The 20,132-nt window shown below is 44.1% G+C and overlaps 1 protein-coding gene across 5 annotated transcripts in view; it reads left to right on the top strand.

Moving 5' to 3' along the window:
- Positions 1–20,132, top strand: part of LOC146060207 (choline/ethanolaminephosphotransferase 1-like) — a 552,072-nt gene that overhangs the window by 455,220 nt on the left and 76,720 nt on the right. Inside the window, exon 9 of one of the 5 annotated variants that reach the window (XR_014470393.1) lies at positions 7,660–7,776. The exons of the other annotated variants lie outside the window; for them this stretch is intronic. The gene's annotated coding sequence lies outside the window, so the exon portion shown is untranslated. The remainder of the gene's footprint in view (positions 1–7,659; positions 7,777–20,132) is intronic. 5 annotated transcript variants of the gene reach the window in all.

Below are 20,132 nucleotides of genomic sequence, written 5' to 3'. Positions count from 1 at the left end.
TTGTGGAGCACCTGTCGAGTTGTTGATTCCATTGTCACCATTGCATGTGTAACAGCATGCTCATATACACTGTTATTCTTATACTATGTATTTTTTAGCACGCCCACTGTGTGATGCCGGCTAGACGCCCGCCCCTCCACAACGGAACTATGACGTCACGTCACGGCGCCGGGAGGAGCCGGGCACAACAGAAGGGGATAAAGGTAAGTTTTTTAGCATTGTATCCCTGTCTATTTGCACCTTGATAAAGAGGCACACGGCCTCGAAACGTTGGAAATGCATCTAGTCTCCTGGTGATTATTTGTCCATTATGTCGAGTGCTGCCGCCAACCAGTCTTATTTTTATATATATATATATATATATATATATATATATATATATATATATATATATATATATATATATAATTAATTATAGACAGCACTTACCTATCCTGGGAACCAGGTTAGGAAACAGACCAGCACTCAAGTAGTTTGAGTTGAAGAAAAAAAGGTGTATTTTCAAAACATTATACAAAGTGTAGTGCAGCAAGGCTGACCCAACAGCCATTTCAACTGGATGCCTTCCAGTTTTCGTATTTATATATGTATTTATATACATTTGGTCTATCTAATGTACGGCATGGCTCCCTGGCCGTGCGGGTTTCGCCGCTCGGCAGGAGCCGGAGTGTGTGAAACCGGCCTGTGTGTCCATCTCTGTGCTTTGCTCCGCCCCTCTGGAAACCCCCTTCTGAAAATCCTGCGTTTGCCACTGTTTCACTCTAAATAAATTTCAAACTCTGGGGAACACTCATCTGAACTCTGCTCCTAAACACTCTGGGGCACTGGGATAATCCTAAACAGGGGGATTGAAGGATCACCTTAGACAGCAGTACCCCCACTATTTCTAAGCTCTATCAAGTGACTCCCCATCTGTGTATATTACAAGCCCGCTCACCCGCCATACCCATAAGGCCCATCAGTGGTAACTTGATGGTAACCAGTTAGGGGTATTGAAAGCATTTTAGGAGAAGGGTGACCTCTCCTGTGCACATGCATTAATTCCGCTCCTAACCTAAGGTATATAAAGCAGGGCAGCAGCCGCTTATCACTAAGGGAGCCACAGAGCCTTTATTCTCTTCCTTTTCCTGAACTCCACACAGGAAGGGTGGTCCCCCACAATACTCTAAAGCCCACCATACACTGACTGGCAGCTGACATTAGATGGGGAACTTCTGCTAAAACAGGAGAGGAGACCTCCTGAAATTTAAACCAGCTTTCCCCCTTCTGTTATGGGTATATAAAGTCGGTCAGGGATCACCTATTTCCACAGCTGTGAGAATCAGACCTAGAACTATATCTTGGATCTCCATTTGCTAATGACATTATTACTTCCTTTTCCCTGAACTTTATCTCTCTCCATCTTATCTTCCCCTTTTTCACGGCTTTTTCCTCTAAATTCTCCTTACATACTTTTCCCTCCATTCTCTGCGGGGGAGAGAGAGGCAGGAAACTGCCGTTACCTTCTGGAAATTTACTCCCATACACAGTATCAAAAGAATGTATGACACTGCTCAGACGTTTATCTACCTTTAAATTCAGCGCAAGGACTTAAGGCCCCCTGACATTAGGCCGACTTGTCCTTAGGACAAGTCGGACCCAATTCTCCTGTGAGCCGCCCGGCAGCTCCCCGGGAGGCTCACCTACAATTTGGCACAAATTTTAGATGTGATAAATCGCTTGCGATATATCACATGTAATGGGGAGCAGGGGGCGGGCGGTGAGGAGCAGGGGGCGGGCAGTGAGGGGCATGGGGCCGGCGGTGATCCTCTTCATGGGGGCAGTGGGGCGGGCAGCGGGGGTACTGAGTGCTGACCTGGCCGGGCGGTGTGGTCAGCAGCAGCGCTCATCAGGGGGACGACGGAGCGGGCAGCGGGTCCTGGCGGTTTAACTAGCTGGCGGCGCCGGTGTGTGATGACCAGGCCGGGCACTGTGATCATTCACAGATATCATTCAGCAGCGCTGCGGGACGGACGGGGCCGGGCAGTGCAGTGGCGGACTGGCGGGTATTAGATTTTTAAAACACCTGTCAAATGACTAGCCGTTCTCTGATTGGCTTAGAGCTCTCAAGTTGTCTCCTTCACTGTGTTCTCTGCCTTTTTCCTCTCTTTCTCGTATTATTGAATTATGATACAGTAATCAATCCTGACTAATCACCCGGAATAGGTGCCAGGACGTGAGAGGATAAACACATATATTAAGGCACAAATATACAAGTGTGATTAATATAATTTTTGGTTATACCGTATTTATCGGCGTATAACACGCACAGGCGTATAACACGCACCTTCATTTTAAAAGGGAAATCTCAGGAAAAAAAGTTAAATTTCTAAATAAAAACTTTGAAGCAAATTAAGGGTAACTCAGGGTAACTCAAAGGTTAGAAGCAGCCCGCCCCCCCCTCGCCTCCGCTCCCATGGTACTGAGCTTGCTCAATTATCTTTCTCTACCTGTAAGAGCATAATGTATGTCTAGCCTGAAGATTCCTTTTGGCTTGGTCTTAGCTTTATGACTGTGCAGAGTGAGTTGCACTGTCCTAGGACTATCGCAGGATGACATAACTCAACAAGACCCAACACCAGTACATAGGTGGATGCCAACTGCCATATGCCCCCCGGTGGTCTTCAGCCAGCACCAGCACCTGCTGCCTCTCTCCCCCTTCCTAGCCGCCTGTCACATTTAGCAGTGACGTCGGCGGCAGGCTGGGGGATGTTCGCGGCTCGGGAGGACTCGGGTGCCTGAGCGCTTCCGAGTCCCCCCGAGCCTGGCCGACATTACCCGAGCCTGCCGCCGACGTCACTGTAAAGTGACAGGCGGGCCGGGGGGATCGGGGAAGCTCCGATCGCCGGAGCACAGGGACAGGGGGGGACTGGGGGACTGGGCTGGAGCTGATCGGAGGTATGGGGTAGAGGTGCTGCGCCAGTGGTGCACACCTGGACACCACTGGCGCGCACCTATTATATAATACAGGTACCGTCGGGTGTATTTACCGCCGTATAGCACGCATATCGGCGTATAACACGCACCCATCTTTTCCCCCTGTTTTCAGGGGGAAAAAAGTGCGTGTTATACGCCGATAAATACGGTATGTTTTAAATGTTTGTGTGTCAAACAGTTTGTAAATGTTCTGTCTAGTACCTTATTTTAAATAAAATATTAAAAGCTAAATTTTAAACCTTTGCCACTTGCTGGAGGGATCACCTACCCTCAAACATTGTGTTACTAGCCCCTATAAATGTTTGCTCAGATAGCCAAGCACATATGAGGGTACCCTTCCTCAGGTGCTAATCAGATGCAAACCTGGCATCGATGATTGACTGATCATTTTAGGATTACTTTTATTAAGAGTGCCCCAAGAAAAAGAGAGTCTTTCCTGTCCTTCCTACATATTATTGATCCTGCTGGATTGTTATTAACTCTAATCACCAGTTTGATACAGTATTAATTGTATGTTCAGTTGTCGGACATACAACGGGCAGCACTTTCTCAGTATAAGTCCGCCCGTGTGTCTCTCGATAGGTATGATATGCCGGGGTTAAAGTATTCGGCTTAAATTAGCTGCCGTCTTCTAGTCTATGATATCTTCATTTGTCGGACATGCAGCGGGCAGCACTTTCTCAGTGCCAATGACGGCTTCTAGTCGGTGCTACAAGTTGGTTATGTCTGACACAGATAGTAAGTAATAAGATTCTGCAGCCGGTTGCTTTATAACGGCAGATTGTGTATTAACAGCGCAGCTCAGCCCGCTGTTAACACTCTGTCACTCTTGATGTGTGCAGGCACGGGGGCTGAACACTCACTGTGGGTGCAGTGTTCGCTCTTTCAGTAGCGTACCTGTCTTCTCTGCTAACACAGGTTATTGTCATTCACAGTCAAAACATTATTTCATATTTCACAACAGTTTAACAGTGTATATGTGCAGTTCTAATGTGCCACACTGCAAGCGCACCGCTAGCCGGCGTACGCTTCGCAGAGTAACATAGAAACATAGAATTTGACGGCAGATAATAACCACTTGGCCCATCTAGTCTGCCCCTTTTTTAAACATATTACCTCAAACCATATATGATCCTTATTTTTTTTTGTAAGGATATCAATATGCCTATCCCAAGCATGTTTAAATTGTGCTACTGTATTTGCCTCTACCACCTCTGATGGGAGGCTATTCCACTTATCTACTACTCCTTTCTGTGAAGTAATTCTTCCTCAAATTTCCCATGAATCTTCCTCCCTCTAGTTTCAGTGCATGTCCTCGTGTTCTGCTGCTCCTCTTCCTGTGAAGAATGTCTCCCACCTGTACCTTGTTAAAACCCTTGATATATTTGAAAGTTTCTATCATGTCCCCCCTTTCCCTTCTCTGCTCTAAAGTATACATATTAAGATCTTTTAGTCTTTCCTGGTACGTTTTGTGATGTAGACCATGCACCATTTTAGTTGCCCTTCTTTGTACAGTCTCTAATGTATTTATATCCTTCTGGAGATATGGCCTCCAGAACTGAACGCAATATTCTAGATGAGGTCGTACCAATGACCTATACAGTGGCATTATTACTTCTTTCTTCCTACTGCTGATACCTCTCCCTATGCAACCAAGCATCTGACTTGCCTTCTTCATTGCTTTGTTACATTGCCTACTTGCCTTTAAGTCCCCTGAAATAGTGACACCTAGATCCCTCTCTTCCTCAGTAGTTTCCATTATAGTGCCATTTATACTATATTTAGTCTTTGGATTTTTGCAACCCAAGTGCATGATTTTGCATTTTTTGGCATTAAACTGTAGTTGCCATGTTCTTGACCATTCCTCTAATCTACCTAGATCATCAATCATTTGTTTTACGCCTTCTGGTGTGTCTACCCTGTTGCATACCTTTGTGTCATCTGCAAAAAGGCACATTTTACCCTCAATTCCATTTGCAATATCACCAATAAAGATATTAAAAAGCACTGGTCCAAGTAAAGATCCCTGGGGTACTCCACTTGTAACCTTTCCCTCATTTGACTGTACTCCGTTTACTACAACTCTCTGTTTTCTGTCCTGCAACCATGCTCTTATCCATTCAACTATCTTAGAATCCAATCCCAAGTTTTCAAGTTTATTTAACAGTCTGCGATGTGGACTTAGCTGCGTGCGATGTGGAGTAGCTTTTTCAAAGGCCTTGTATGTTCTGACAACTGAACATACAATTAATACTGTATCAAACTGGTGATTAGAGTTAATAACAATCCAGCAGGATCAATATATCAAAGCTCTAAGAACAGCTCTGGATGCTTTATGTTGAATGACATTTGATTGCTAAATATACAATTGTCTTGAGCCGGTCCTTTCAGCTGTATCATACACACTATAAGAGCATTAAACCAATCTGAACACAGTGTGGTTCAGGATTGACATTAATAAAAGCTTTAAAGGGTTAACATATAATATACCCATTGTGGAATACACACCTTTTAAAGATTAACCCCCTATTGAATTCAGAATATCAGTCCACCTCCTGAGAAAATGACATAAAAGCTTAAAGAATTTAGAAATACACAGAAGGTTTAAAATTGTTGCAATTGATTCCCATGCTATTTAGCCATTATTAAGGGAAAAACGTGAGAAACTAATTATAAATCACAGCAAAACAAGTTCACCACTAATAAAGAACGATCACTGAGACTGTATAAATCAAAATTGTTTATTATAATGTGCCACCTGCTCGCCACTTTGTTTTTTTTAAAACACTTGATTGTCTCGTTGTGTCTTTATCTCACTTTGTGTTATATGTGTCTTTTATATTTCTCAGCCATTTTATAAATATTCAATAAAAGTTAAATTTTAACAATTCAGAAGCACCAGAAAAAGAACATACTGTACTGTTCTTTCCCTGCTTCTTTGTCTCCAAAATCAGACTGTTTGTAAGATATATTGACAATCTGCTTTTTGTTTGGTTGGGTAGCAGGGAAGAATTAGAAAATCTCATTACTGAGATCAATTCACGTCTGTCACCCATCAAATTTATGTTTGTGATGTGATGGTAAATTATCTCGATGTCTGCATTTCCCTGAAGAATAAAAAAATTTCCACCAGCCTATATAAAAAGGCCACGGACCGGAATACACTCATGCGCTCTTCGAGTGCACATCCTGAGGCTTCTAAAAAGGGCCTACCCTACTCCCAGTTCCTCAGGGTTCGCCGCATCTGCGACAGCCCTGAGGTAGCGGAGTTAGAGATCAATAACATGATTGATAAATTCATCTGCAGGGGTTATACTGTCCAAGACTTATCGAAAGCCAAAATTAAAGCAATGTCGATCCACAGAGAGGAGACCCTAAAGCGCAAAGAAAAGAAAAAGATGCAGGATAAGATTCCGTTTGTTCAAACCTTTAATAGTGCTGCCCCGGCCATCAACAGTACAGCCAGAAAACTCTGGTCTATGGTCACTAGCTACCCTGACCTTAAATCCTTGACACACTCTAGGTTACTCCCGAGTTATAAGAGGCCACAGAACCTGAAGGACTATTTGGTCCATAATGACATTTCTAACATGTCAACAAACACACCAAAGGGTAAACCAGGATGTTACAAGTGCACTGGTTGTACGACATGTAGCTGGAGACGGGGGATAACTTTGCTCACCCTCACTCTAGGGAAAGAATTTGTATTAACCATGTCTTGACCTGCACTACCACGCATGTGGTGTACATTATCAGGTGTCCCTGTGGCCTACTTTAAGTGTGTAAAACGACCTGCCAATTCAAAACTCGAATGGCAGGTCATAGATTTATTTATGTATTATTTATTTCTTACAGCGCGTACATATTACGCAGTGCTTTACAGATAATATTTGAACATTCACATCAGTCCCTGCCCCAGTGGAGCTTACAATCTATATTCCCTACCACATGTATACGCACACACAGACATTCTAGGGTTAATTTTTGTTGGAAGCCAAGGAACCTATCTGTATATTTTTTGGATTGTGGGAGGAAACTGGAGTACCCAGGGTAAACCCACACAAGCACGGGGAGAATATACAAACTCCGCACAGTTCGAGCCATGGTGGGGATCGAACCCACGCTGTGAGGCAGCAATGCTAACCATTACACCATCTGTGCTGCCCATAGATCAGATATTAGAGCAGCCCTGGAGGGCAAAAGTGGCAATATAGAACCAAGACACTTAGTACCAAGACACTTTAGGGATCTCAAACACAATCTTTCTTCCCTCAAGTATAAAATAATTGATCACGTCCCCCCTAAATTAAGGGGCGGGGATCGTGATAAGGAACTTTTACAAAGGGACACAAGGTGGATACACCGTTTGAATGTGGTGCACCCCTTTGGCCTCAATGAGGCCTGTAGCTTTCAATGTTTTCTATAACCCCCATATAGTCTATTCAGTTAACTATTTCCATTGTCACTGTATCGCTGGGTTTTGCAGATCTGGGTTGGTGTCTCACAGATGTGGACACCCACCAATTAACAGCACTGATTTCTTGATAGTACCTTATTGATAACCAGCACTGTATTTGCTGTATCAGTGTACCTATCTGAATATGGTAACACATATTTTTTTATTTTCATGTATGGCTTCAGATGTATTTTTATATGTTTTGCACATTCACGATTGTTTGTCAGGTCGCCTAGCAACCTTGTCTGGAGGTCCGGACGCACCGGCTGGTGCGCATCTCAGTCTGATGACGTCATAGCATCCGGACCGATGCGAGGAGGCGGGCTGCCACTGCACGCGTGTGGGTGAGTAGGGACCTGTGTTTGTTATATATATGACTTGCTTGGATATGGCTTGTTGAGCTTGAAAACGTTTTTTAATAAACCGAAACGTTGCTGACACAGATCTGTGTGTCTGATCCTTTACTTTGCTGATTGAAATCCCACGAGTGCCTTTCCCCTCTATATATATATATATATGTGTGTGTGTGTGTGTGTGTGTGTATATGTACCAACACACTCACCATTTCACCATTCCTACGAATGGGGTGCAAACATCACCCACACTTCCCAGGCTGGGGTGCAGTGGCCTGTGACCACACACTCTAGTAAATACAAATACAGGGGGCCCAGCACTCACTACAACAAACTATTGTTGATTTTTTGAATGTTGAGGTGAGTTAGTTTGTTCAAGCAAGTGCTGGACCCCCTGTATTTGTGTGTGTGTGTATGTGTGTGTGTGTGTATGTATATGTATGTATATATATATATATATATATATATATATATATATAGTAAGCCAGCCAGAGAGACCCTCAGTCTCCTGGAACGACAGGACCAGCACACCCTTATATTAGATGCAAAAAGTGTATTTATTGAAGCATCGTGTCAATCATCATCAAAGAGATAAAAATTCATCATACTTAGCAGTGACTGGCCAAGGACTGAAGACAGCAGCATACAATCATGCACAAGTGCCCTGACGGGCCGTTTCGGTAAGTACCTTTCTCAAAGGGCATCAAGCTTACACTGACACTGAGCCTCTATATAAAGTGCAAAATCCACCTGTGACAAATAAACATCAATTACCTGGTTCATGCACTCCACCCCTCATTACCAGAGCCTCATGGATGCTGCAGCTTGAAAACAGGAAGTGTACACAGCAGACGGAACCACTGTTCATGTCTGCGCAATCAGGGGGAAGAAAGAAAGGTTCCCAGTAACCGGAAGTGATGTATGCCGTTTCCACGGCAACCTGCCCCCTGCCTGTGTGCGCACCACAATCACTTGCGTGCACAGCACAGTCACAGGGGGAGCGGCTACTAGTTGCCAGGCAACGGACATACACAAATCCGACTCCCTGGTTCTCACTTAGCCACCAGCGTGTCCGCAACAAACGCCTGGTCTCCACCTGATCTAAGCACCCTTCACTAGTTACATGCAGCTGCTCATAATACATAATAGTGGGTGAATGCATGATACCAAATAACAAACAGCTGGATATACAGGACATGATCAGAGTGAAAGGACCATCATAGAGACATAAATGGTGAGCCATACTACTAGTGGGTGAACTCATGGGGTAAATTACATATAGCAACCCCCACATAAAGATAAGGTTCAACAAAACCACATTATACTGAAAATCTGCTAAATAGTCACAATCATGTCATAAATCACTCTGAAACCGTCCTGTCCAACTGTCACATAAACACCAAAAATTACTATCAGAAAAGACACTAAACAAGAAGAAAGATTAGCATGTGAAAGCAAGTAAAAGATATGGAATACATTAATTACACAGATTTATCAAAAATCAACAAAAAATTAACAAAATTCTTTGTGGGAGAGCTGAATCAGAAATGGCCTATGCTGGGTCCTAGACTCATACTGCTCATTATAAGAATACTGACATGTTCAGTTCCTCATTAAGGCCCAACGGTGCCATCGCTTGTAGCGTGTATGTCCAGTAACACTCACGTTGTAGAAGTAACATGTGGCGGTCTCCACCTCTCCTCAACGGCAAAATATAATCAAATGGTAGAAACTTAAAGTCACTCATCCGGTGTCCGGCTTGAGCGAAGTGTCTCGCAACCGGTGGTGTCGACTTGTCTACTTTCAGCAGAGCTTTATTAATAGAGGACCTATGCATATTGATCCTCTCCTTCAGCATGCGTATCGTTTTGCCCACGTATATCTTGTTACATGGGCATTGTATAATATATACAGTGAACTTAGTTGTACAGTCCATACGATATTTTAGATGGTATTTCTGACCCGTGATTGGGTGCTGCCAGTCACTGCCTGCAAGTATGAACTTACAATTCACACAACCACTGCATTTGTTTGCTCCGGTTCCCAGTTTCAGCCATGTGCTGTTTCCCACGGCCTTAGGTCCCACATCTGTGAGTACCACCTGCTGACCAATATTGGAACTCCTTTTGTAGCAAAACATGGGGTTGTGTAAGCAATGTGGACCCAATATAGGGTCAGTCCTCAGGATGTGCCAATGTTTGAGAATGGCCCCTCTTAATGCACCTGAATTAATGGAGTATGTGTTCGGAAACAACATACGTTGCTCTGCTGTCGTTCTATCCTTCTGGGTCAAGAGCTCTTCCCTCTTTAGAGTAAGGCATTTCTCTTTTGCCGCCTCAACCTCATTTATGTCATACCCACGGGATATGAAATTCTGTCCCATCTCATCAAGGGTCTCTCTCAGGACATTCGCATCTGATGTTATTCTCACCGCTCTAACCAACTGCGAGAACGGGAGTCCCCGCTTAAGGGGCTGTGGGTGAAAGCTCGACGCCATGAGCAAATTATTTTTGTCAGTAGACTTTTTGTACACCTTTGTTGCAAAGGCTCCTCCTGCCCTTGTTACTTCCACGTCCAAAAAATTGATACTAGCTGTACTGCTAGCACAAGTAAATCTGATGGACCCAGCAATCTGATTCAGCTTCTCTACAAACTGATCCAGCAGCGATTGGGTCCCAGTCCACACTATAAACAGGTCATCAATAAAACGTAAATAAAGAGTTATGTATTTAGAAAAAATTGGATCTGACATGATGTGTGTCCGTTCATAATCAAACATAAATAGGTTGGCATACGATGGGGCCATATTGGACCCCATCGCAGTCCCCTGTAACTGCAAATAAAAAGAATTGTCAAACAAAAAATAATTTTTGTGTAACACAAATCCAATCAACTGTAACAAAAACTCTATCGGCGGACCCTTATAGTGTGGACTGGCCTCCAAGCATCTTCTGACTGCCTCCATACCTTCCGTATGGGTTATGTTCGTATACAACGAGGTGACATCTAGTGTCACCAAGATGCAGTCATCAGTTGGAGTGCTAAGTTGGCTCAATCTGTTGAGGAAGTGTGTGGTGTCCCTCAACCAATATGGCGTGTTTTGCACCACATCCTGCAAAAAATGATCCACATATTGGGAAACCGGTTGTGACAGGGACCCAATAGAGGAAATAATTGGTCTCCCTGGTGGGGAGACCATTGATTTGTGTATTTTGGGTAATATGTAAATGAGTGGTACCCTAGGATGTTCCTGCAATAAGAATCCAAATGTATCATCATCCACCCACCCATTTACACAACCCATCTGTAAGATAGAATCCAATTCACGTTTGTAGGACGACGTGGGATCCATTCTCAACTGTTTGTAGCACGTAGTGTCAGACAATTGCCTGAGAATTTCATTGATGTAATCAATCTTGTTAAGAACTACCGTTGCCCCGCCCTTGTCGGCCGGACACACCATAATCAACGGGTTCTCTTTTAAAGACTGCAATGCCTGTTGCTCTAAGACAGTCAGATTAGATCTACGGACCTTCGATCTCTTCATTTGTGGTATAATATCCTGACGCACCACGCGCATAAATGTATCAATCGAGGGGTTGTTGACCTGCGGTTCAAATTTAGACCGAACTTTGAAGGACTTAGTTTGTGGATTCGTGGAATCCTGTCCAGTGGGGGCAATGGGTTGTCTAGAAAAAAAATGTCCCTTAATTTCAACTGCCTCTGGAACTTGTACAGTTCCACTTCACAGTCGAAGGGATTCTGTCTGAAAGTTTGGACAAAACTCAACCCCTTATGAAGGACAGCTAATTCAATAGCTGTAAGTTGGTAATCAGATAAATTGTATACAATCACCTCTTGCCCTCCCTCTGGGTTCTGCCTTTTGCGGTGCTTGATCCCCCCTCTCCTGCAGGGTTTTTTCCTCTCCCCCTGCCTTTGGCCTGGGATGTCTCCCCTAAAAAAGTCTTAGGGTGTGATCTGCCCGTAGGTTCAGTGTCACTTTGAGACGTGTTAGAGTCAAGGTCCGTAAATTGATAATCTGGCTGTCTAGTATCACCACGTCGTCTTCTTACAAAATTACCTCTCCAAGGTCTCCTGTTAGGTTGCCCTGTCAGCCACGGGTACACCCGTAACTCTCTGTAATCTTCCTTTACCCGCCTATATTTGTTCTTTTTAAACAACAAAAGCTCAGATTTAAATGTTGCCACTGATTCCTCCAACTTAGCAAGCCAATCACCGCTAGTATCAGCCCTAACCACATCCAATCCTGCACCCTCACAAACTTCAATTTCCTTCTGTACGCTCAATATATCGCTATTAAGTTGTTGTACCACCAATACAATGAGATCCCTACTGCATTGGTTTAGTATCTGGCACCAAGATTTACAGAAGTCTTTATTCAGACGGCCGATGGTGGGCTGGTTTTTAATTCGGAACCCACGGGGAATGAGCCCCTCCCTGTGATACTGGGAGAGAGTCAGCCCGTGTAGCTCCAGTTCTACCAGCCTCTTTCGTAATTTCAATAAATCGGCAAATACTTCGGATGGCGTATCTCTGTCAAATGCCAGTTCTTCGGTACCTGAAAACAGGATTTTATTTGCGTCCTTATCAGTAAAGCGTTTAGTGCCTGTAATATCCTCCAGGTGTAATTCCACTATTATGTATTATGAGCAGCTGCATGTAACTAGTGAAGGGTGCTTAGATCAGGTGGAGACCAGGCGTTTGTTGCGGACACGCTGGTGGCTAAGTGAGAACCAGGGAGTCGGATTTGTGTATGTCCGTTGCCTGGCAACTAGTAGCCGCTCCCCCTGTGACTGTGCTGTGCACGCAAGTGATTGTGGTGCGCACACAGGCAGGGGGCAGCGGCAGGTTGCCGTGGAAACGGCATACATCACTTCCGGTTACTGGGAACCTTTCTTTCTTCCCCCGGATTGCGCAGACATGAACAGTGGTTCCGTCTGCTGTGTACACTTCCTGTTTTCAAGCTGCAGCATCCATGAGGCTCTGGTAATGAGGGGTGGAGTGCATGAACCAGGTAATTGATGTTTATTTGTCACAGGTGGATTTTGCACTTTATATAGAGGCTCAGTGTCAGTGTAAGCTTGATGCCCTTTGAGAAAGGTACTTACCGAAACGGCCCGTCAGGGCACTTGTGCATGATTGTATGCTGCTGTCTTCAGTCCTTGGCCAGTCACTGCTAAGTATGATGAATTTTTATCTCTTTGATGATGATTGACACGATGCTTCAATAAATACACTTTTTGCATCTAATATAAGGGTGTGCTGGTCCTGTCGTTCCAGGAGACTGAGGGTCTCTCTGGCTGGCTTACTATATCTATTTGTTCAGACCTTGAACCCCTGCCTGAATTACATTGGAAAGTGTGCGTTTCCCACAGAATATTGTGTGTATATATATATATATATATATGTATACATACATACATACATACATACATACATGTCGGCACTCTTCCAAGGAATGTAAGCTTTGCCCCGGTGCCTCCAATTCCAGACCCAAGGTCAGGATACACACAAAACCAGAAGGTGGCACTCGGTTTCCACAACAAAAGACTCAGAGACGTGTGTCAACCAACGTTTCATTTCTCTAATGGAAATTTCATCAGGATACAAATTGTGTACAGATAGAAGCTTACCTTATACCCCACTGATTAACCAGGTGTGCCGTCTGCTCCCGCCGCGTCGTCCATGCTTCCCATGCCATCAGTCGCACGTCCATGGCATCACCATGTGTGTGTCGCACCGCAGTGACGGCATTGCGATAGACGTCTGTTGCCGTGCATCCCGGGGCGCAAGGCAGGAGTTGCGCATCCTGTAACCATAGAAACATTGCGAATACATAAACAAACAATAACAACAACATGTACTGTAGCAGTTCATAATACATAAAGCAGCATTGTTTACAGTACAGCCAATCTACCTGTATTAATATCAATGTGTCTATATAGATATTTAAGACACCGTACAAAAAATGTACTTATTACAAAGATAAAACCCATAGAACAAGGGAAAGAATTCATGCATATATCAGGACATACAAGAAAGATAACAATCCTGGTTATGATGACATCTAACGAAACGAACAGCCTAAATCAATGTGTTACGATCGGTGTCCTTGGTGAACACCGTCGTGACAATCTGGGAATTCTGGTTTTGGATCCTAACATCCAAAAATCAATGCTGGTCTGTTGCATATTAAAGGTTAATTTAACAGGACTATCACTGTTATGATCAACCATTCATTTTTCAAACTGTTCACGGGTGCCCCGCCAGAATAGCAGCAAGTCCTCAATGTATCTAGTAACATTCTTTACTAGATACATTGGTGACTTGCTGCTATTCTGGGTGGGCACCCGTGAACAGTTTGAAAAATTAATGGTTGATCATAACAACAGTGATAGTCCTGTTAATATAACCTTTAATATGCAACAGACCAGCATTGATTTTTTGGATGTTAGGATACAAAACCAGGATTCCCAGATTGTCACGACGGTGTTCACCAATGACACCGATCGTAACACATTCTTGCATAACAAAAGTTTCCATCCTAAAAAATTTAAACATAGTCTACCCTATTCTCAAATGTTAAGAATTCTGTGGATTAACAGCAATCATGAGACAGCCATAACACAAATTGATGGCTTGATTGAGCACTTTGTAGATAGGGGTTACCACCGGCATGAGTTACTGGTGACTAAAGAAAAAGCATTGGCCCTACCCAGAGCCAGTTTATTATCCAGCAACAAAGGGGATAAATCCAAAAAAACAGTGATGATACCTTGGGTCTGTCAATATAACATACATACAGACCAAATTAATAAATCAGCCAAAAACAACTGGTGCATTGTTCAAACAGTTCAATCCCTAGGCCTGGAAGACACTAGATTTATGCCATGCTTTTCTAGACCTCAAAACCTAGACCTCCTTGTGAAGTCAGATATTTCTGGCAAAGGTGTCCCTCGATCCAAGAATTTCTTGTCACAAAAACAATGGGGCTGTTTTAAATGCCCCTGTACAACCTGTAAATTTTTGATACAAGGTGACAAATTCCATCACCCCCATAATGGTAATACTTACCAAATCAGACATCACTTAACATGTGAGAGTAGCTATGTGGTCTACCAAATTGTCTGTCCTTGTGGTCTCTCCTATGTTATCCGTTATCCGTTATCTGAATTATTCCGAAATACGGACATTCCAGAAAGTGAAAAAAAATTTTTTTTTTTGCTAAAAACTCACTGGGGACATTTGTAACAGCCCTACTGGGGACATGATATGTAACTGGCACTATATATGTGCAAGACAATGATTGCTTGGCATTCAAATTCAGTGCTGAGATAGTACACACATTTTGTTTCACGTTTTGAAACCTTGTTTTTTGAACAATTAAAATATATTTGTGTGTATTTTATGTGGTAATAAAATATATTTGTGTGTATATTATGTGTTTATACAGCATAAATGCAAGATACTTCAAAATACATCATTGAAATATTAAAATATTCCGAAATACGGAATAATCCCTTATCCAAAATTCTCCTGGTCCCGAGCATTTTGGATAAGGGATACTCAACCTGTATATATATTCATGATATTCCCGTTTCAGAGAAACGACATCTGCACACCAATGGTTAAAGTTTTAAGAATGTATTTTAACAGTCCATTTTCAGACAAATCTTAAAACATATGGCAACATATTTGAAAAAATGACTAAAGCCGTGGGTCACTTATCCTTAGCGGGACAACAGCATGCTACCCGTGGACCTCCACGCTGGTCTCATAACCAACCGGCTCTAACCAACCGGCTCTAACCTTCTGGTTTTGTATATATATATATATTCCATAGACAAAAAAACCTTACGGTCCCATTAAGGCTTCCTACACGTGATCTGGCATTTCTGAAACCTGTTGTAACTCTTCCACTCAAACGCCAAAAATAAATGAAATTACGATCATTAAGGCTGACGCCTTAATGGACGTGTTCCTTGCGCAATACAGATATGGTACGCCATCACAGCCTGTGGGTAAGTGCAGATCCAGCACTCTCACAGAGTGAGATTGCTGTCACTCACACAATGGTGGAGCTGCTAATTCACAGATGTGTGTGCTTCATATTTTATTGGGATTGGTATTCAGTTGGGATTCTAGGTACTTATGTAATATCTGAGCTCCCGTTTTTCTTATGAGACCGCATCCCCTCGCGGGGCTCACTGTGCTCGCCACGCTTCAGGCACGGTGGCTCGCTGCGCTCGCCACACTATATAAAATCAACTCCATGCGTAGTTGGATAGTAGGGGTATGAAAAAATGGGGTGCATTTAAGATGGGAGCCCAGATAATACATAAGTACCGGATTCTAATTAAATAGGGGACTGTATTGGGGCAACACACTTAGGCATAGGCTACAGGTGTGTGTGTGTGTGTGTGTGTGTGTGTGTGTCACAGGAACTAACTGAACCACTGCTGATAACCATTATAGCTTTCAGAGCAGCCTGGGATACCTCTGTTTTGCCTGCAAAGAGAATATTGTTAAAAAAATAAATATATTTTGGAATTAAATGTTACTGGGGACCTAGACAACGTCTGCAGCAGATTAGTCCCCTCAGCGCACGCTATATAGAGTATACTGTGTTCCATATACAATTAGAAATAAAAAAGCATATCAGAGTGTTATAGGAGCTGTCATGACCATGCATTATGCTGTGTTTAGCAGCTTAAGCATACAAGCCCTAGAGCAGTGATGGCTAACCTTGATACTCCAGCTGTTGAACTGCACATCCCAGCAAGCCCTGCATCAGTTTAGGCATGGCCAAATAGTAAAACGATAGCAGGGCATGCTGGGATGTGTCATTCAACAACAGCTGGAGTGTCAAGGTTAGCCATCAATGCCCTACAGGGACACAAATCATAGGCTCATTATTACATATAAAATGGAGGCTAGCCCTACAGACACAATGATGCATGAAACACTAATACAGGAGGATCATAGTAGGATAAAGGGCTTTATTTTTCAGCTCAAGGGCCATCTGGGGAGGCATAATATATATGGAAAATTAGGGTAGAGGGACTCTCTGGCTGGACAGGGATACTCCCACTATATTGAGACTACCACCATGGATCTGTGTGTGTGTGTGGATAGGGTTAGGATACAGGTGTGTGAGTGTGTGTGTGCAGGTGGGGGTGGGGTAGGGTTAGAATACAGGTGTGTGTGTGTGTGTGTGTGTGTGTGTGTGTGTGTGTGTGTGTGTGGATAGAACATCCAATCAATGGGAATAGAGGGGACACTATAGTGCTGAGTGTATATGGGGTATATAGGGGCAGTGGTATAGTACTGGGTATAGAGGGGGCAGTGGTATAGTGCTGGGTATAGAAGGGGCAGTGGTATAGTGCTGGGTATAGAAGGGGCAGTGGTATAGTGCTGGGTATAGAGGGGGCAGTGGTATAGTGCTGGGTATAGAGGGGGCAGTGGTATAGTGCTGGATATATAGGGGGTATAGAGGGGCAGTGGTATAGCAGGGTTGCCGACCCTCCTGGAATTCCCGGGAGTCTCCCGAAAATCGGGACCCCTCCCGGCCCCCCGGAAGGGTGGGCAACCCTTCCGTAATCTGGGGGACCCCCTGAGCCCCACGAATCGCGGCATGTAAATGCCGCAATCCGCGGGTCTCAAAGGAGGGGTCGGAGCTAAAATGGCACAATCGTGTCATTTTAGCCCTGCCCCCTCCATAGAGATCAGTCATTTCTCCTATTACCCGTAATGGGGGCGGGATTAATGATGTCACAGTCAAGCCCCGCCCCCCGATCGGGTAAGGAAAGTCTCCTCTCCGGGCTTCTCCCGGTGAGGAGCATTTAAAAGTCGGCAACCCTGTGGTATAGTGCTGGTTATAGAGGGGGAAGTGGTATAGTGCTGGGTATATAGAGGTATAGAGGGGGCAGTGGTATAGTGCTGGGTATATAGGGGATATAGAGGGGGCAGTGGTATAGTGCTGGGTATAGATGGGGCAGTGGTATAGTGCTGGGTATATAGGGAATATAGAGGGGGCAGTGGTATAGTGCTGGGCATATAGGGGATATAGAGGGGGCAGTGGTATAGTGCTGGGTATATAGGGAATATAGAGGGGGCAGTGGTATAGTGCTGGGTATATAGGGGTATAGAGGGGGCATTTGTATAGTGCTGGGTATAGAGGGGGCAGTGGTATAGTGCTGGGTATATAGGGAATATAGAGGGGGCAGTGGTATAGTGCTGGGCATATAGGGGATGTAGAGGGGGCAGTGGTATAGTGCTGGATATATAGGGAATATAGAGGGGGCAGTGGTATAGTGCTGGGTATATAGGGGTATAGAGGGGGCAGTGGTATAGTGCTGAGTATATAGGGGATATAGAGGGGGCATTTGTATAGTGCTGGGTATAGAGGGGGCAATGGTATATTACTGGGTATATAGGGGGTATAGCGGGGCAGTGGTACAGTGCTTGGTATTTAGGGGGTATAGCAGGGGCAGTGGTATAATGCTGGGTATTTAGGGGGTATAGCAGGGGCAGTGGTACAGTGCTGGGTATAGAGGGAGTAGTTGTATAGTGCTGGGGATATAAGGGGGGCAGTGGTATAATGCTGGGTATATAGGGGGTATAGAGAGGGCAATTGTACAGTGCTGGATATAGGGGGTATAGAGGGGGCAGTGGTATAGTGTGTGGTATATAGGGGGCAGTGGTATATTGCTGGGTAAATAGGGGGTATAGAGGGGTCTGTGGTATAGTGCTGGGTAGAGAGGGGGCAATGGTACAGTGCTGGGTATATATGGGGTATAGAGGGGCACTGGTACAGTGCTGGGTATATATGGGGTATAGAGGGGGCAAAGGTATAGTGCTGGGTATATAGGGGACAATGGTACATTGCTGGGTATATATGGTGTATAGAGGGGGCAATGGTATAGTGCTGGGTATATGTGGGGGCAGTGGTATAGTGCTGGGTATATAGGGGTTACAGAGGGGACACTACCCCCACTATACCAACTATATACCCAGCAGTGCACCACTGCCCCCTCTGTACTGGGTATATAGGGGGTATAGAGGGGGCAGTGGTATAGTGCTGGGTATATAGGGACAGTGGTATAGTTCTACCCCCTCTATACCCAGCACTATACCACTGCCCCCTCTGTACTGGGTATAGTGCTGGGTATATAGGTGGTATAGAGGGGCAAATGGTACAGTTATCTCATGTAATACTGTATAATGCCCTTCGTATATCTGAATTACTGCACTGTATGGTGCACATACTTGTCTGACAAAAAGTAAGTTTTAGATTTAAGTTGAGTAAAATCTGTGTAGTTCACTTTACATACCTGTTCTCTATTGATATTTTTAACAGGGTATTACACCCTGTATATAGTGGCTGTACCTGTATATTACACCCCGTAAATAGTGACTGCACCTGTGTATTACACCCCGTATATAGTAGCGCTAGTACACCAATGAACATTCACAATATTTAATAACCTATAAAATAATGTAAAACACTTAAAATAAGGACAGCAGGAACGGATCCTGCTGTCCTTATTTTAAGTGCTTTACATTATTTTATAGGTTATTAAATATTGAGAATGTTCATTGGTGTACTAGCGCTACTTTTTATTTTTTATCTTCTTTCTTAAGGGAACACTCACCCCTTTTAGTAGCTTCTTCACAAATGCACCCCTAACCAGTGCCAGGTTTTGTTGCTTTGCAACATTTGTTTTGGTGCCCTGTATATAGTGACTGCGCCTGTGTATTACACCCCGTTTATATTGACTGCGCCTGTGTATTACAACCCATATGTAGTGACTGTGCCTGTGTATTAAACCCCGTACATAGTGACTGCGCCTGTGTATTACACCCCGTATATAGTGACTGCGCCTGTGTATTACACCCCGTTTATATTGACTGTGCCTGTCTATTACAACCCGTATGTAGTGACTGCGCCTGTGTATTACACCCAGTACATAGTGACTGTGCCTGTGTATTACATAATGTTCATTCTAGCACCCGCCATTTTTGTAAACCCATGCAGTTCCTCTTCCCTGCCTGGGGTGTCACTGTCTGCTGTAGTGCTTCAGGCACAGTCTGTATATCAGCACTGATTTGCAAATCAGACCTGTGCTAGAAACACCACAGCAGACAGCGACACCCCAGGCAGAGAACAGGAACTGCATGGGTTTTGAAAGATGGCGGGTGCTAGAATGAACACTATTACACCCCGTACATAGTGACTGCGCCTGTGTATTACACCCTGTATATAGTGACTGCGCCTGTGTATTACACCCCGTATATAGTGACTGCGCCTGTGTATTACACCCCGT

Source organism: Crinia signifera, chromosome 2 (assembly GCF_055691185.1).
Source record: "Crinia signifera chromosome 2, ASM5569118v1, whole genome shotgun sequence".
NCBI lineage: Eukaryota > Metazoa > Chordata > Amphibia > Anura > Myobatrachidae > Crinia > Crinia signifera.
The sequence above is the reverse complement of the archived record's forward strand: the minus strand, read 5'-3'. Positions and strand labels throughout refer to the sequence as shown.